Raw genomic sequence first — 15,348 nt, 5'->3', positions numbered from 1 at the left:
CCCGGACCAGATTTGTCCTCGGCTGCTTTGGGAAACGAGAAATGCGATTGCTTCGCCACTTGCGAAGATCTTTGCATCCTCACTCTCCACTGGACTCGTACCTGAGGACTGGAGAGAGGCAAATGTAATTCCTCTCTTCAAGAAAGGAAATAGGGAAATCCCCGGCAATTACAAACCAATAAGTCTCATGTCTGTCGTCTGTAAGGTGTTAGAAAGGATTCTGAGGGATAGGATTTATGACCATCTGGAAGAGCATGGCTTGATTAAATGCAGTCAATACGGCTTTGTGAGTGGCAGGTCATGCCTCAGTAACCTTATCGAGTTCTTTGAGGATGTGACTAGAAACGTTGATGAGGGTTGAGCTGTGGATGTGGTGTATATGGACTTCTGGATTAGTGGTGCTGGAAGAGCACAGCAGTTCAGGCAGCATCCAACGAGCAGCGAAATCGACGTTTTGGGCAAAAGCCCTTCATCAGGATGAAGGCTTTTGCCCAAAACGTCGATTTCGCTGCTCGTTGGATGCTGCCTGAACTGCTGTGCTCTTCCAGAACCACTAATCCAAAATTTGGTTTCCAGCATCTGCAGTTATTGTTTTTACCTTGTATATGGACTTCAGCAAGACATTTGATAAGGTTCACCATGGTAGGCTCTTTCAGAAGGTCAGGAGGAATGGGATACAGGGGAATTTAGCTGTCTGGATACAGAATGGGCTGGCCAACAGAAGACAGAGAATGGTCGTAGAAGGAAAATATTCTGCTTGGAAGTCAGTGGTGAGTGGTGTTCCACACGGCTCTGTCCTTGGGTTTCTACTGTTTGTAATTTTTATTAATGACTTTGATGAGGGGATTGAAGGATTGGTCAGCAAGTTTGCAGACGACACAAAGGTTGGAGGTGTCATTGACAGTGTCGAGGGCTGTTATAAGCTGCAGCGGGACATTGACAGGATGCAGAGATGGGCTGAGAGGTGGCAGATGGACTTCAACCTGGATACATGTGAGGTGATACATTTTGGAAGGTCAAATTTGAAAGCTGAATACAGATTAAGGATAGGATTCTTGGCAGTGTGGAGGAACAGAGGGATCTTGGTGTGCAGGTACATCGATCCCTTAAAATGGCCACCCAAGTGAACAGGGTTGTAAAGAAAGCATATGGTGTTTTGGCTTTCATTAACAGGGGGATTGAGTTTAAGAGTCGTGAGATCTTGTTGCAGCTCTATAAAACTTTGGTTAGACCGCACTTGGAATACTGCGTCCAGTTCTGGTCGCCCTATTCTAGGAAAGATGTGGATGCTTTGGAGAGGGTTCAGAGGCGGTTTACCAGGATGCTGCCTGGACTAGAGGGCTTATCTTATGAAGAGAGGTTGACTGAGCTCGGACTTTTTTCATTGGAGAAAAGGAGGAGGAGAGGGGTCCTAATTGAGGTATACCAGATAATGAGAGGCATAGATAGAGTCGATAGCCAGAGACTATTTCCCAGGGCAGAAATGACTAACACGAGGGGTCATAGTTTTAAGCTGGTTGGAGGAAAGTATAGAGGGGATGTCAGAGATGGGTTCTTTACACAGAGAGTTGTGAGAGCATGGAATGCGTTGCCAGCAGCAGTTGTGGAAGCAAGGTCATTGGGGATATTTAAGAGACAGCTGGACATGCATATGGTCACAGAAATTTGAGGGTGCATACATGAGGATCAATGGTCGGCACAACATCGTGGGCTGAAGGGCCTGTTCTGTGATGTACTGTTCTATGTTCCATGTTCTAACACTGGGAAACCGTTTCCCCTGTGGTACCTTTAACTGGAATTGTCTGAAACAACCAGCAGATGTCCTATGACAAAGGGAGAAGGAGAAAAAGACTGAAATTTGGTGGTCAGTTTCTCATTCTTGGCTGGCTAAATGTAATAAGAGATTGGAGGATTCAGTGTGGAAAAGTAGAGAAGTTGAAGAGAGTAAGAGGAAAGTCATAATGTTCAATAGAGTAGGCAGTGACAAAATCATGGTCTTAAGTACACCTACAACCCAGAGTGATAGTGATGAGGAGACTCAAACTCTTGACTGGGAGGATCCATGGGATGATATTGAAAAGTGATGAGGATGTCGGGGTCACATAGTTAATGAAATGATCAGCCAAACGACAATACATTTCACACACAGTTCCTTTTATTGCAGGCAATGAGAGTCAGCCAGCAAGGTCCCAAGCATATTGACCCCAACACACGCAGTTACAATCACATTACTATACACATGCCCATCTCAATCATATTTCATTTCTTCTTATTGACCAATTACTTCTTGATCACGAACCTTAATAACAGTTATTCCTTAATAGGTCATCTGCATTTAACTCCTGCAGTTGAGTGTGGTTTAGAGTTTTCTATTTTCTTGCTTTACTGTAACAGGCTGGGGAGCCCGATGTGACCTGTGGTAAGTATATGTAAATACCCACACAGCAGCACAAGGATTCATCTGTACATTTCTCTGTTTCAATATAACTTTTTCCACACTCCCCGCTTTTGCCCTGAAAGGACAACCTTAAATGTCAATCTGAGCCAGTCTTTGGAATTCGTTATCCTCATCCTCCAGGATTATCATCGTTGGACCATAGCGCTGACTGTAGCTTGCATTACACTGTAGCTGGTGCAAAGGGTCCTGATACCCCCTACCAGAACCAAAACAATTACAGTCAGGAGCAGTATCCCAAAACCCCACTGAGCAATTGAGCTTCCCCAATTTCCAAAAATACTGCTCAACCAACTAACAAATCCCCAGCAATCATTGAGTTCATGTAACTTGAGCATTTCCTTTCGGATATGCTCAGCCAGGTTCGTGATTTCTTCGGAGTTATCACGAATGTCGGTGCAACATTCCTGACCTATGAGGGCACAGGTGCCACCTTTCTCAGACAAGGTCCTGTCCAGAGCGATGTGACTCTGCTCGCTCACTAAGTTCACCAGGAGAGACAAGGACACAAACATCACGAAGAGAAAGCTGTCAGTTTAATACTGTCACCAAAACGTCCTTTTCACTCAAATACACATTAACTTCAATTGGCATTACAACCCATTATTCAAATTTGTTTTGCTTCTGCTACCACTGTCCATTGCTGATTGTTCAATCTCATCCAATGTTGCTATTTAATTATTACTGAATTAGTGGTGCTGGAAGAGCACAGCAGCATCCAAGGAGCTTCGAAATCGACGTTTCGAGCAAAAGCCCTTCATCAGGAATAAAGGCAGTGAGCCTGAAGCGTGGAGAGATAAGCTAGAGGAGGGTGGGGGTGGGGAGAAAGTAGCAAAGAGTACAATTGGTGAGTGAGGGAGCGGATGAAGGTGATAGGTCAAGGAGGAGAGGGTGGAGTGGATAGGTGGAAAAGGAGATAGGCAGGTAGGACAAGTCCGGACAAGTCATGGGGACAGTGCTGAGCTGGAAGTTTGGGACTAAGGTGAGGTGGGGGAAGGGGAAATGAGGAAACTGTTGAAGTCCACATTGATGCCCTGGGTTGAAGTGTTCCAAGGCGGAAGATGAGGCTTTCTTCCTCCAGGCGTCTGGTAGTGAGGGAGCGGTGGTGAAGGAGGCCCAGGACCTCCATGTCCTCGGCAGAGTGGGAGGGGGAGTTGAAATGTTGGGCCACGGGGTGGTGTGGTTGATTGGTGCGGGTGTCCCGGAGATGTTCCCTAAAGCGCTTTGCGAGGAGGCGCCCAGTCTCCCCAATAGAACATAGAACATAGAACATAGAACAATACAGCACAGAACAGGCCCTTCGGCTCACGATGTTGTGCCGAACTTCTAACCTAGATTAAGCACCCATCCATGTACCTATCCAAATGCCGCTTAAAGGTCGCCAATGATTCTGACTCTACCACTCCCACGGGCAGCGCATTCCATGCCCCCACCACTCTCTGGGTAAAGAACCCACCCCTGACATCTCCCCTATACCTTCCACCCTTCACCTTAAATTTATGTCCCCTTGTAACACTCGCTTGTACCCGGGGAAAAAGTTTCTGACTGTCTACTCTATCTATTCCTCTGATCATCTTATAAACTTCTATCAAGTCACCCCTCATCCTTCGCCGTTCCAACGAGAAAAGGCCGAGAACTCTCAACCTATCCTCGTACGACCTACTCTCCATTCCAGGCAACATCCTGGTAAATCTTCTCTGCACCCTCTCCAAAGCTTCCACATCTTTCCTAAAGTGAGGCGACCAGAACTGCACACAGTACTCCAAATGTGGCCTAACCAAAGTCCTGTACAGCTGCAACATCACTTCACGACTCTTGAATTCAATCCCTCTGCTAATGAACGATAATACTCCATAGGCCTTCTTACAAACTCTATCCACCTGAGTGGCAACCTTCAATGTAGAGGAGTAGAGGAATATGTGTAGTTCCTGAGGACCAGAGGAAGAGATTCTGCTCAAGTGTTGGAGGTTCGACGCAGCAGAAGCGTGCTGGCGGGGGAAAAACTGCGGGGGTCGTGTTGCGAGTCGTCGGAGCTGCTGGAGACCATCGCTGGATCGTGATTGGCCGTTGGAGGATCGTTTGGTTGTGCTGACCTGCTCTTGGTGGATCTTCATGCTGGCTTCGGCCTAACGCCAATTCAGGGACCAGCCAACCTCTGAGCTATGGCCTCAGCAGCCACTCGCCGCCCGGGCCAGGGCATTCGGAACACAGTCAGGGTGACTGTGAAGAAGGTGGAGGAGCACACACCAGTGGATCGGACGGTGTTTGTGAAGAAAGTTCTGCTGGAGTGTTGTGGGATTGCAGCCGCAGATGTGTACTGCCTGCAGGATTTCCCTGGGGCAGGCTACTTCGATGTGACCTTCAGAAGCGTGAAGCAGTGCGAACAGCTCCTGAAGGTCTTCAAGGAGAAGGAAGGGGAGCCGCTGTTCTCCATCTTGTCGGCGACGCCATTGTGTGTGCTTCCTGCACAGAGGAACCGGGTTGTTACAATCCATATGTACAACCCCTACGTTCCAGCGGCTGATGTCCTGACCTTCCTGGGAAGGTACGTCCAAGTCGAGGGAGAAGCCACCGATGTGATCGACCCCTTTGGGATCTGGACCAGTAAGAGGCAGGGCAAGGTAACTCTGAGGGCCGATGACAGTGGGAACATCCTCCACCCACCCTCGAGCTTCGCAATCGGAGGGAGCAGAGGCTACCTGACATATGCAGGGCAGCCCAAAGTGTGCCGAACCTGCGGGAAGTCGGGACACGTGGCGGTGGATTGCAAAGCGACCATCTGCAGGAACTGCAAACAGGAGGGTCATTTGACTAAGGACTGTCGGGAGGAGAAGAGCTGCAACCTGTGCGGGGAGGCGGGCCACATGTACAAGGCCTGCCCAAGACGAGGAGCCGTCACCTACGCACAGATGGCCGGAGGTGGCAACACGAGCCGCGGACCGACAAAGTCCAACGAGGTACCGCGAATCAGCAAAGGAACGGTGCCTGGAGGCACCCAGAAGGAAGGAAAGGTTGTAGAGGAGCAGGCGGCAGACAGCGGGGAGATGGAGCAGCCGACCCAAGCTCCTACAAGACAGACGGAGGAAATGGAAGAGGGGGGTTCAAAGGAGGCAGAGCAGTGGATTATCGTTAAAAACAGGAAAAGGAAACCTCTCGAGGGCCCCAAAGCCACCAAGCGAAGGGGGAAGAGACACCTCCAAGAGGAGGATACAGGCAGCTCCTCCGAGGGTGAGGACGGGCGCAAGAAGGGTCGCCTCCGGAGGAAGAGGCAGAGCGCCGTGGGGAGAAAGGAGGGCAGCACCGCCCAAGAAGGAAAAGACGATCCCTCTGAGGGGATGGGTGAAGGCCTCCCCCTACCCGGTGAGAACCAAGGGGTACCCACCGGCCCACAGCTCCAGGGAACTGGGAGCAGCGTCCCAGTGACAGCCCTGCTGTCAGATGGAGAACGGGGCGATGCGGACCCTGGGTCTGACACGATGACACCAGAGCGGGGAAATGACTCCAGCGTGGAGCCGGACAACTACCTCAGCCCTGGGAAGGTCCAGCAGTTTGCTGTCACCACGGGGATGCACGCAGCTACCCCACTGGAGCAAGACCAGAAGAAAATGGACACTGGTAACCCCGCAAACTGTTAAAATGGGGTTTAAAATTGCCAGCATAAATGTGCGTAGCATTAAATCGGCTACGCGATGTGTTTCAACGCTGGCCTTCCTGGCCAACGTCAAAGCCGATATCCTGTTTCTGCAGGAGTGTGGGATACCGCACCTCAGCAGTTACAGGAGATGGTCGAGCTTGTGGGCCCACGGGCCGTCAGTGTGGTCGGGGGGCAACGATAGCCGCGCCTCCGGCCTGGGTATCCTGTTGCGGGGAGGCAACTTCACCATCTCCGAGGTTAAGGAGGTGGTGGGTGGGCGCCTCCTCGTCGTGGACGTCAAATACAGAAACGCTCCCGTGAGACTAATCAACGTGTACGCCCCAGTGGGTAAGAGTGAACGGTTGGCCGTCCTGCAACAGCTTCCACTGCTGCTGGCTACGTCCAGGCCGGTCATTCTGGCCGGAGACTTCAACTGCATCATTGATGCAGATGGACGATCCGGCGGGGGGGAAAGTAAACCGGACGCTACGTCCAGGGCCCTGATGGAAACGGTCAAAGACGCCAAGCTGCACGACGTCTTCAGCGCCCCTGCAGACGGAGCGCAGCGTAGATACACATGGTCACGGGCAGACGGGTCTATCCGCTCAAGGATAGATTACCTGTTTGTGTCCCGAACGCTCTCGGTCAGATCCACCGACGTCAAGCCGGTGTTCTTCTCTGACCACTGCCTCCTGCTGGCCGACTGTCACCTACAGGACGAACAGCGGGCGGGCAAGGGAACGTGGAAACTGAACACAAAGCTGTTGACCCCGGGAAACATCGAAGAGCTCAAGAGGGATTACGCAGGTTGGAGAACCGTGAAGCCCCTCTTTGAGTCTCCAGCGGACTGGTGGGAAACGGTAAAAGGGAACATCAAGAGGTTCTTTATCCTCAAAGGTGTCCAGGAGGCGAGAGAGAGGCGGGGAAAACTGTCCCAGCTCCAGGAAAGTATGCAGAACCTGCTCCTGCTGCAGACGATGGGGGTGGATGTCACGGAGGACCTCAAGGAGGTGAAGGGCCAGCAAGCCTCGCTCTTTGCCTCGGAGGCCTCCAGGATAATCTTCCGGTCCAGGGTCCGCTCGGTGGAGCAGGACGAGACGTGCTCACGTTTCTTCTTCCAGAAGGTGCACAAAGAGAGCTCCGTGCTCAGCAGCCTGAAGAAAGAAGATGGCTCGGTAACGTCATCTCAGGCTGACGTCATGAGGATCAGCAAATCCTTCTACGCCAGCCTGTATGACTCGAAGCCGACCGACAGCGCGGCCTCCCAGTCGTTCCTGTCCTCTATCGCGGAGGTCCTAGATGACGGAACACGAGAGAGGCTAGACCAGCCGCTCTCTCTGGATGAACTGACCAAGCCCCTCGAGTCCTTCGAAAAGAATAAAACTCCCGGAAGCAACGGCTTACCGGTCGAGGTTTATTCCGCTCTTTGGGACTTGATCGGCCAGGACCTGCTGGAGGTGTATGTCAGTCTGCTTCGGGCAGGTACCATGAGTGAATCCATGAGGAAAGGCATCATCACCCTCGTCTACAAGCGGAAGGGGGAGAGGGAGGAAATTAGAAATTGGAGACCGATCTCACTGTTAAATGCAGACTACAAAATCTTGTCAAAGGTCATCGCCAACCGGGTCAGGTCTGCTCTGGGATCGGTGATCCACCCGGACCAAACCTGTGCTGTACCGGGCAGGAAGATCTCTGAGAGTCTCGCACTCCTCAGGGATACGATCGCCTACGTGCAGGACCGAGGGGTGGACACCTGCCTCATCAGCCTGGACCAGGAGAAGCCTTTGACAGGATATCGCATACATATATGAGGGATGTCCTCTCCAAAATGGGCTTTGGGGAGGGAATCGGAAATTGGATCAGACTGCTCTACACCAACATTGTCAGTGCAGTCTCAATCAATGGGTGGGAATCAGATAGCTTCCCTGTAAGATCTGGAGTCAGGCAGGGATGCCCCCTCTCACCCGCCTTGTTTGTGTGTTGCATAGAGCCATTTGCCGAATCCATCAGGAAGGATGCGAGCCTGAGAGGGGTGACTATTCCTGGCAGCGGGGGCCTGCAGGTTAAGGCCTCCCTGTACATGGATGACGTCACTGTTTTCTGCTCGGATCCGCTGTCCGTGCACAGACTCGTGTGCATCCGTGACCAGTTCGAACGGGCCTCGGGGGCCAAGGTAAACCGAGGCAAGAGCGAGGCCATGCTCTTCGGGAACTGGGCCGACCAATCCTCTATCCCCTTCACTGTCAGGACTGACCACCTGAAGGTGCTGGGTATTTGGTTCGGGGGGGCTGGGGCGTGCGCCAAGACCTGGGAGGAGCGGATCAGGAAGATGAGACAGAAACTAGGCAGTTGGGGGCAACAGTCGCTCTCCATCGCGGGAAAAAACCTGGTCATCAGGTGTGAGGTACTCTCAGTATTGCTATATGTGGCACAGGTCTGGCCTATCCCCAGGACCTGTGCCGCCGCAGTCACCCGGGCCATCTTCCAATTCATTTGGAGATCAAAGATGGACCGGGTCCGAAGAGACTCTATGTACAAAGACCGGTGCAATGGGGGAAAAAACACACCCAATGCCACCCTCACCCTGATGGCCACCTTTGTGTGTGGCTGCATCAAGCTGTGCGTGGATCCCCGGTATGCAAACACCAAGTGTCACTACGTACTGAGGTTCTACCTGTCCCCGGTGTTGCGAAGGATGGGCCTGGCCTCGCTGCCGCGGAACGCTCCGAGTAGTTGGACCGTTCCGTATCACCTGTCCTTCGTGGAGAAATTTATGAGGAAAAACACCTTTGGCCACAAGTCCATCAGGAAGTGGTCAGCACGTAGCGTCCTTGAGACCCTTCGGGAAAAGGAGAGGGCGGATCCTGTCGAGCGGTTCCCTGAGCAGACTGTCAAAGCCATTTGGCAGAATGCCTCATCGCCAGAACTTTCCAACAAGCACCAAGACGTGGCTTGGCTGGTGGTGAGAAGGGCTCTGCCTGTGAGATCCTTTATGCACGCCCGGACTCTCTGCCGCACCGCAGGCTGCCCTCGAAGTGGCTGCGGGGGGAACGAGACTGTCACACACCTCCTTCTGGAATGTGCCTATGCAGAGGAAGTCTGGAGAGGAATGCAGTGGTACTTGTCGAGGTTCGTCCCGAGCAGCGCCGTGACGCGGGACTCCGTGCTCTACGGCCTGTTCCCCGGGACTCACACCGAGACGAACATTAACTGTGCCTGGAGGATCATCAACTCGGTAAAGGATACTCTCCAAGACTGTGTAGTAACAAGATCTCACTGTCATAAGTCACAGCACGAAGCAAAAACTAAAGGTAAAGATGAAGGAGTTGAGGTTCAGGTCATGGACACCCTGCTTGATGTAATGGTGCAGGAACGGGACCCTTCCTTTTTGAATAGACGGCATTTGTCGATTCTTATGAATGATCTCGAACCAAGAGGCCCCTCTTGAAGGGTCTTAGATCTACATTTTGGTGCCGTGACCCGTGTCGGCTCGGACAGATAGTGAACAGCAGTGTAAGAGTTAAATGTCCTTCACTATTGAGTGTTGAAGAATTCGGCCGGCCTGAGGTGAGTATTTTAAGAATGTTTGGTTTTCCTCTCATTCAAGTGGTGTCTGCCTTGACCCCTCGCTGTTTATTTTCCAGTCCAGCCCAAAAGGATTGGTCTGAGCAAGGGTTGAGTCTGGGAGACTTTTTAAATGTTAAAAAAGTGGGGGGAGATGAATTGAAGTTGAGTGTACTTCGGTACTTACGGACAGTGGTGATTGAAAATTGCTGAACTCTGACGGGAGGGTTGAAATCTGAATTCCCAAACTTTGTTAACTTTTGGGTTTAAAAAAAACTTCTTTCACCTGAGCTTCGTTGATTTCCGAAGTTAAAAAAACAATCTCCCGAGATTTGTTATTTTCCGGTTTTTTAAAAAAACTTCGATCGCTTAAACGTTGTTTATTTTGCCGTTCGGGTTGTGTAAACTTCGTTTGTTTTCAGTTTTTAAAAAAAATTCAATCTCTCGAACTTTGTTAATTTTCGGATTTAAAAGAAAAATCCAACTGCTTAAACTTCGTGTATTTCCGGGTTATAAAAATCGGATGCTTGTATTTTCAGCAGTTTTCAGAGGCATCAAAAGATTCAATATAGACAGTTATTAAAGAGGCGCCTGGTATTTGAGGTTTATAGGGAGCAAGAGGCCCCCATTATTTGAAGTTTATAGGGAGCAAGAGGTTCCCAGTATTTGAAGTTTATAGGGAGCAAGAGGCCCCCAGTATTTGAAGTTTATAGGGAGCAAGAGGCCCTCGGTTTTTGAAGTTTCTAAGGAGGCAAGATATTTAATTATAGGTTATTATTAATGTAATAAAATATAATATTTGATAAGTTAATAAATAACAAATTAATCATAAAATAATACATTAGATTAGATTATGTACAGTGTGGGAACAGGCCCTTCGGCCCAACAAGTCCACACCGCCCCGCTGAAGCGCAACCCACCCACACCCCTACATCTACCCCTTACCTAACACTCCAGGCAATTTCGCATGGCCAATTCACCTGGCCTGCACATCTTTGGACTGTGGGAGGAAACCGGAGCACCCGGAGGAAACCCACGCAGACACGGGGAGAACGTGCAAACTCCATACAGACAGTCGCCCGAGGCGGGAATTGAACCCGGGTTTCTGGCGCTGTGAGGCAGCAGTGCTAACCACTGTGCCACCGTGCCGCACACATGTTTTTTAAAAAGAAAAGAAATATCGCGATTTTCTATAATAAAAGTTTTTTTTATAAAAGGTTTAGTGAAATTGATTAGCATTTGTGGAAGTCTGATCAGTGAGTAAGTTTTTTAAAAAAATTAGTTGCTATAAAACTGAAGTAATTTTAAAATAGGTAATTACATAGACAGAGCAGATGGTTCATTGTCAACATTAGTGAAAAAATGTGAAAATGTCCCGAAAAGTCTGAGGCCTTTAGACAACTTTATGGAGGTCAGAACAAAACATTGGGTGATGAAGAATATTATTAGGTGTCCCTAAATCTGTTCAGTTGGTGAAATCAGCTCAGCAATTGATTTGGCAACGTAACATGGGGGCGGGAATGAAAGAGTTAATTGGACTATGGTGACAGTTTTGTGACGAGAGGCACAAAGTGTCAGTTTTGCGCTCGTGGTCGGATACTGCCACCAAATTGGGGATTGAATTAACTGCAAATGGTGCTCTGAAATCTGTTGAGATTCTTAAAAGAGAAGTGCTCAAGCAAAACAATTACAGAAACAAAAGGAGAAGTGACAAGTGACTGGTAAATAAACAGAGCTGCGCATTTTGATTGTTGGCCTTAGTTTTAACGAGAAAGACAATGATAATTCGGAATTAGATGAGTGGTGCTTTTTTTTATATTATATTTTTTTTGCAGCTCCCATTTCAAACTCTTCCTTACAGGCTGATCAGTCTTTGGAATGTATAGCTATTTCACTTCATTCTCAGTAACTTTCCTGCTGTAGTCCAGGAATAACAGCGACAAGATAATAATCTCGCTGCTGTATCTGCTGTATTGTTGTTTGTTGTACCTGTTGTATCTGTTCAGCTTGGCTTGTCTTGCTTTGTTGCTTTTTTGTTGTAACTGTTCTTTGTTTATGGAATATCAGGGGTGGCCGTTGTTCTTTCTTGATGTGTTAAAAGATAAGGCTGGCCAGCGGTAACAATTCTTCCACACTTGGTTAAACAATGATGCTACAGCCAGGGTCTATCAGACTAAACTCCCAAGCTAAAAACTGAGATATGGCGTATGTGTGTGTGAGCCAGAGAGAGAGAAAAAGAGCTGTACAGCTAATAGAAAGTTGAACCTCTTGTGATTTGGTTTGAATACACATTTGTTTGTTGGTGATTGAATGTTTGTGCTTTGTTCCCTGGAGCTTGAGATCCAGGACTGTTTTGAATCTTATTTCTATTATGGAAATTTAACATGATTTCTTTTTAGGATTTTTCAGTGATTATGAAATAAAATATTAACTCCTGTTCTTTTTACAGATCATGATTGCCTTACTGTCAGTTTTTAACAAATCTCTTTTATCCATACATAAAAGCCAACCTTATTTGATTTCAAAGCACGGTGGGCGGCACAGTGGTTAGCACTGGTCCCTCACAGCGCCAGAAACCTGGGTTCAATTCCCGCCTCAGGCGACTGACTGTGTGGAGTTTGCACATTCTCCCAGTGTCTGTGTGGGTTTCCTCCCACAGTCCAAAAATGTGCAGGTGAGGTGAATGGGCCTTGCTAAATTGCCCCTAGTGTTAGGTGTAGGGGAATGGGTCTGTGTGGGGGTGGATCGGTGTGGAGTTGTTGGGCCGAAGGGCCTGTTTCCACACTGTAAGTAATCTAATCTTAATACGGAGGAAAACAACATTATAACCATTTTACGTGATTCAGACTCATTTGTTTCCACTTAATTTTAACACTGATGTGTTTCATTGGTGATTATGATGTGCCAGTCGTAGCTTTATTCAGGAAGTCCCCTCCCTCAATGACAGTTGAAGGTTCAGTCCAACATTTGATTGTAATAAATCATCAAAAAAATCCCATGGTTAATATCTGTGTCTTTGGATTCAGCCATTATTCATGCATTAGAAGTTTTTTTTAACTTGAATAGACAAATCCTTTTAAAGCAGCTCTGGTTATTTCACGACCTATAGCATTATAATTGAGCAATGACTGGTCAGGACTACTTAAGAAACATAATTTTGGATTTAAATTTAGGGACTAAAACTGGGTAATTATAGTGGATTTCAAAGTTGGGAACAGTATGCATTTTACATTTTAACTATTAAATACTGAATAAATGAATTTCGAATTTATATATAATATATAAAAATATATACTTACAACATTTTATTTTCTTATATAATTTATATGTTACTCAGATATAGATTGTAAAAAATAGTGACCATTGATATATTACCACAGAGGAGATCTGATCTCAAACAAGACAATGAGAACTGAGCTCTGTTGATCGTCCAATGTCCACAAAAGTTTTTGAAAACTTATTTTCCATAAACTTCTTCAGCTGGTTCCCCACTCAGTAATGCATAAAGTATGCTTGGTACCACTCCACTCAGTGCTCTCTCCAAAATTCAGACTGAATTCTATCCATATCATTAGGTGTCCCGAATGGATGAAAAAGGATTACTGCCTGACTTAAGCAGGCACTGCTGTCACCCAGCATTCCAACCTTTGGAAAATAGGGACAGCCAAATATATCGAGGAATAGGATGGTATATCAATCACTTTCTTTTGTAGCATCACTGCCCCATTGCCATGGAGTTGGCAAGCTCCATAATGTCACAGCCATGTGATACAGTGACCAGGACAAGTGAATGAGACAAATCACCTATTTAATTCTCCTCTTGCAGTTTTTGATGAGCTGAAAATCCAAATCTTAAAACTAGCTTTCAGATTATGACAATCAAGATTCCAAAATGTATAGTTCGGGACAGGCTTTAAAGTTAGGCAAGCAAAAATTGATAAATGTGTTAAGTGAGGTTAAAATGAAAAAGGAGGCAAGGATATCAACAACAGAAGGGAAGAGAATAATGCAATAAGAAGGATAAAACAGCAGAATAACAGTTTAAAATGTTGGGTCACTTGTTGGATTTCCACCCTGAATTGCAGATAATTATTATATTTATTATTATAAATATTTATTATTGTATTAGCCAGAAACAAAATTAATTGGCAGGGTTCCATCACACATTATTAGTGACCTGTCATATTGATTCATGGTTAATTTAAAATATGACTGCATTAATTCATTCCTGATGAAGGGCTTTCGCCCCAAACGTCGATTTTTCTGCTCCTCGGATGCTACCTGACCTGCTGTGCTTTTCCAGCACCACTCTAATCCAGACTCTGGTTTCCAGCATCAGCTGTCCTTGTTCTTACCCTGCATGAATTCGTTGTTAATTTAGAATGAAAAGCTACATTACTGACCAGTTGAAGAAATGCTGCATATGATTGGGGATAGAGACAGATACATAAATATGTCAGATTAAACTCCCAAAGGCTGGGGAGGTGACTGTGAATGGGCGTATATATGTATAAAAAAATTAGACATGACATGACAAAACAATGTAAGGCCCCTAAGGGTGAGGAATATATCAACAAGGTTAAAGCAACAATACCGTAAAATAAAGAAACTTAGATTCTACTCAGAATCCCAAGTCTATGTCTGGCATACCAACCCTTTTTGAGAATTGGGATTTTGTTCCTGTATACGTGCTGAGCCCTGTGGCTATGTAGTTGGCACTGCTGCCTCTCAGTACCAGGGTCCCGGGTTTAATACCAGCCTTGGATAGCTCTCTGTGTGGAGTTTTCCCTGTGTCTGTGTGGGTTTCCTCTGGGAGCTCCAGTTTCTTCCCACAATCCAAAGATGTGCAGGTCAGGTGAATTGGCCATGCTAAATTACCCATAGTGTTAGGTCCATTAGTCAGAGGGAAATGGGTCTGGGTGGGTTAATCTTCGGAGGATTGGTGTGGACTTGTTGGGCCTATTTCCACACTGTAGGGAATCTAATTATCTCCTGATTGTTCCCAGCTTTAATTTAAACCATCCACTTGTTGAAACTTTTCCTTCTTTTGAAAATGAGGCATCCAGACTTCATAGCCGATATCATGGGAATGAGTGACTTGCGCCATCCTAAACCGGGTCCCATCCCGGGGACGAGAGTCATGTTAATGAAGCATGCCCCTGACTGCAAGATCAAACTGGCCAGATTTGCTCAATATGTCCAAGTGTGATACGGATGCAAATGCAGTAAAATTCTCGGAGTAGCCTGAATACGAATGGCTTGTGTTACAAGACTGAAAGATGCACCTATCTGTCTGATAGAAGTGACAAATAACTGAACAATAATCAAGAAGCTCAATTCCCTTTACTTAACCCTATACTTTTGCAATGTTTTCTGCCTGGAGTCACTGACATGATCCAGACCAACAGGACAAACCAATCCAGCAATTTCCAGTCCCAAATGAGGTGAGCGGTGGTTTTCGATTGGGATGGCCAGAACTGGACTGAACCATGATGCAAGTTACAGGTAAAAGAAATTATATTCAGCGTCCTCATGATCCCAAATGCCGTGTGCCAGCCCTGAGAGGGTTAATTGGAACCAGGATACCCACTGGGGGCGGAACCTACCTCATGTACTTACCCGATGACCACTGTCCACTTCTTACTGGGAAGGATCCTCTATTGCCTATGCTAAACCTGGATTTATTTTCAGTTAT

Source organism: Chiloscyllium punctatum, chromosome 30 (assembly GCF_047496795.1).
Source record: "Chiloscyllium punctatum isolate Juve2018m chromosome 30, sChiPun1.3, whole genome shotgun sequence".
In the NCBI taxonomy this organism is placed as follows: domain Eukaryota; kingdom Metazoa; phylum Chordata; class Chondrichthyes; order Orectolobiformes; family Hemiscylliidae; genus Chiloscyllium; species Chiloscyllium punctatum.
Note: the sequence above shows the minus strand (reverse complement) of the source record.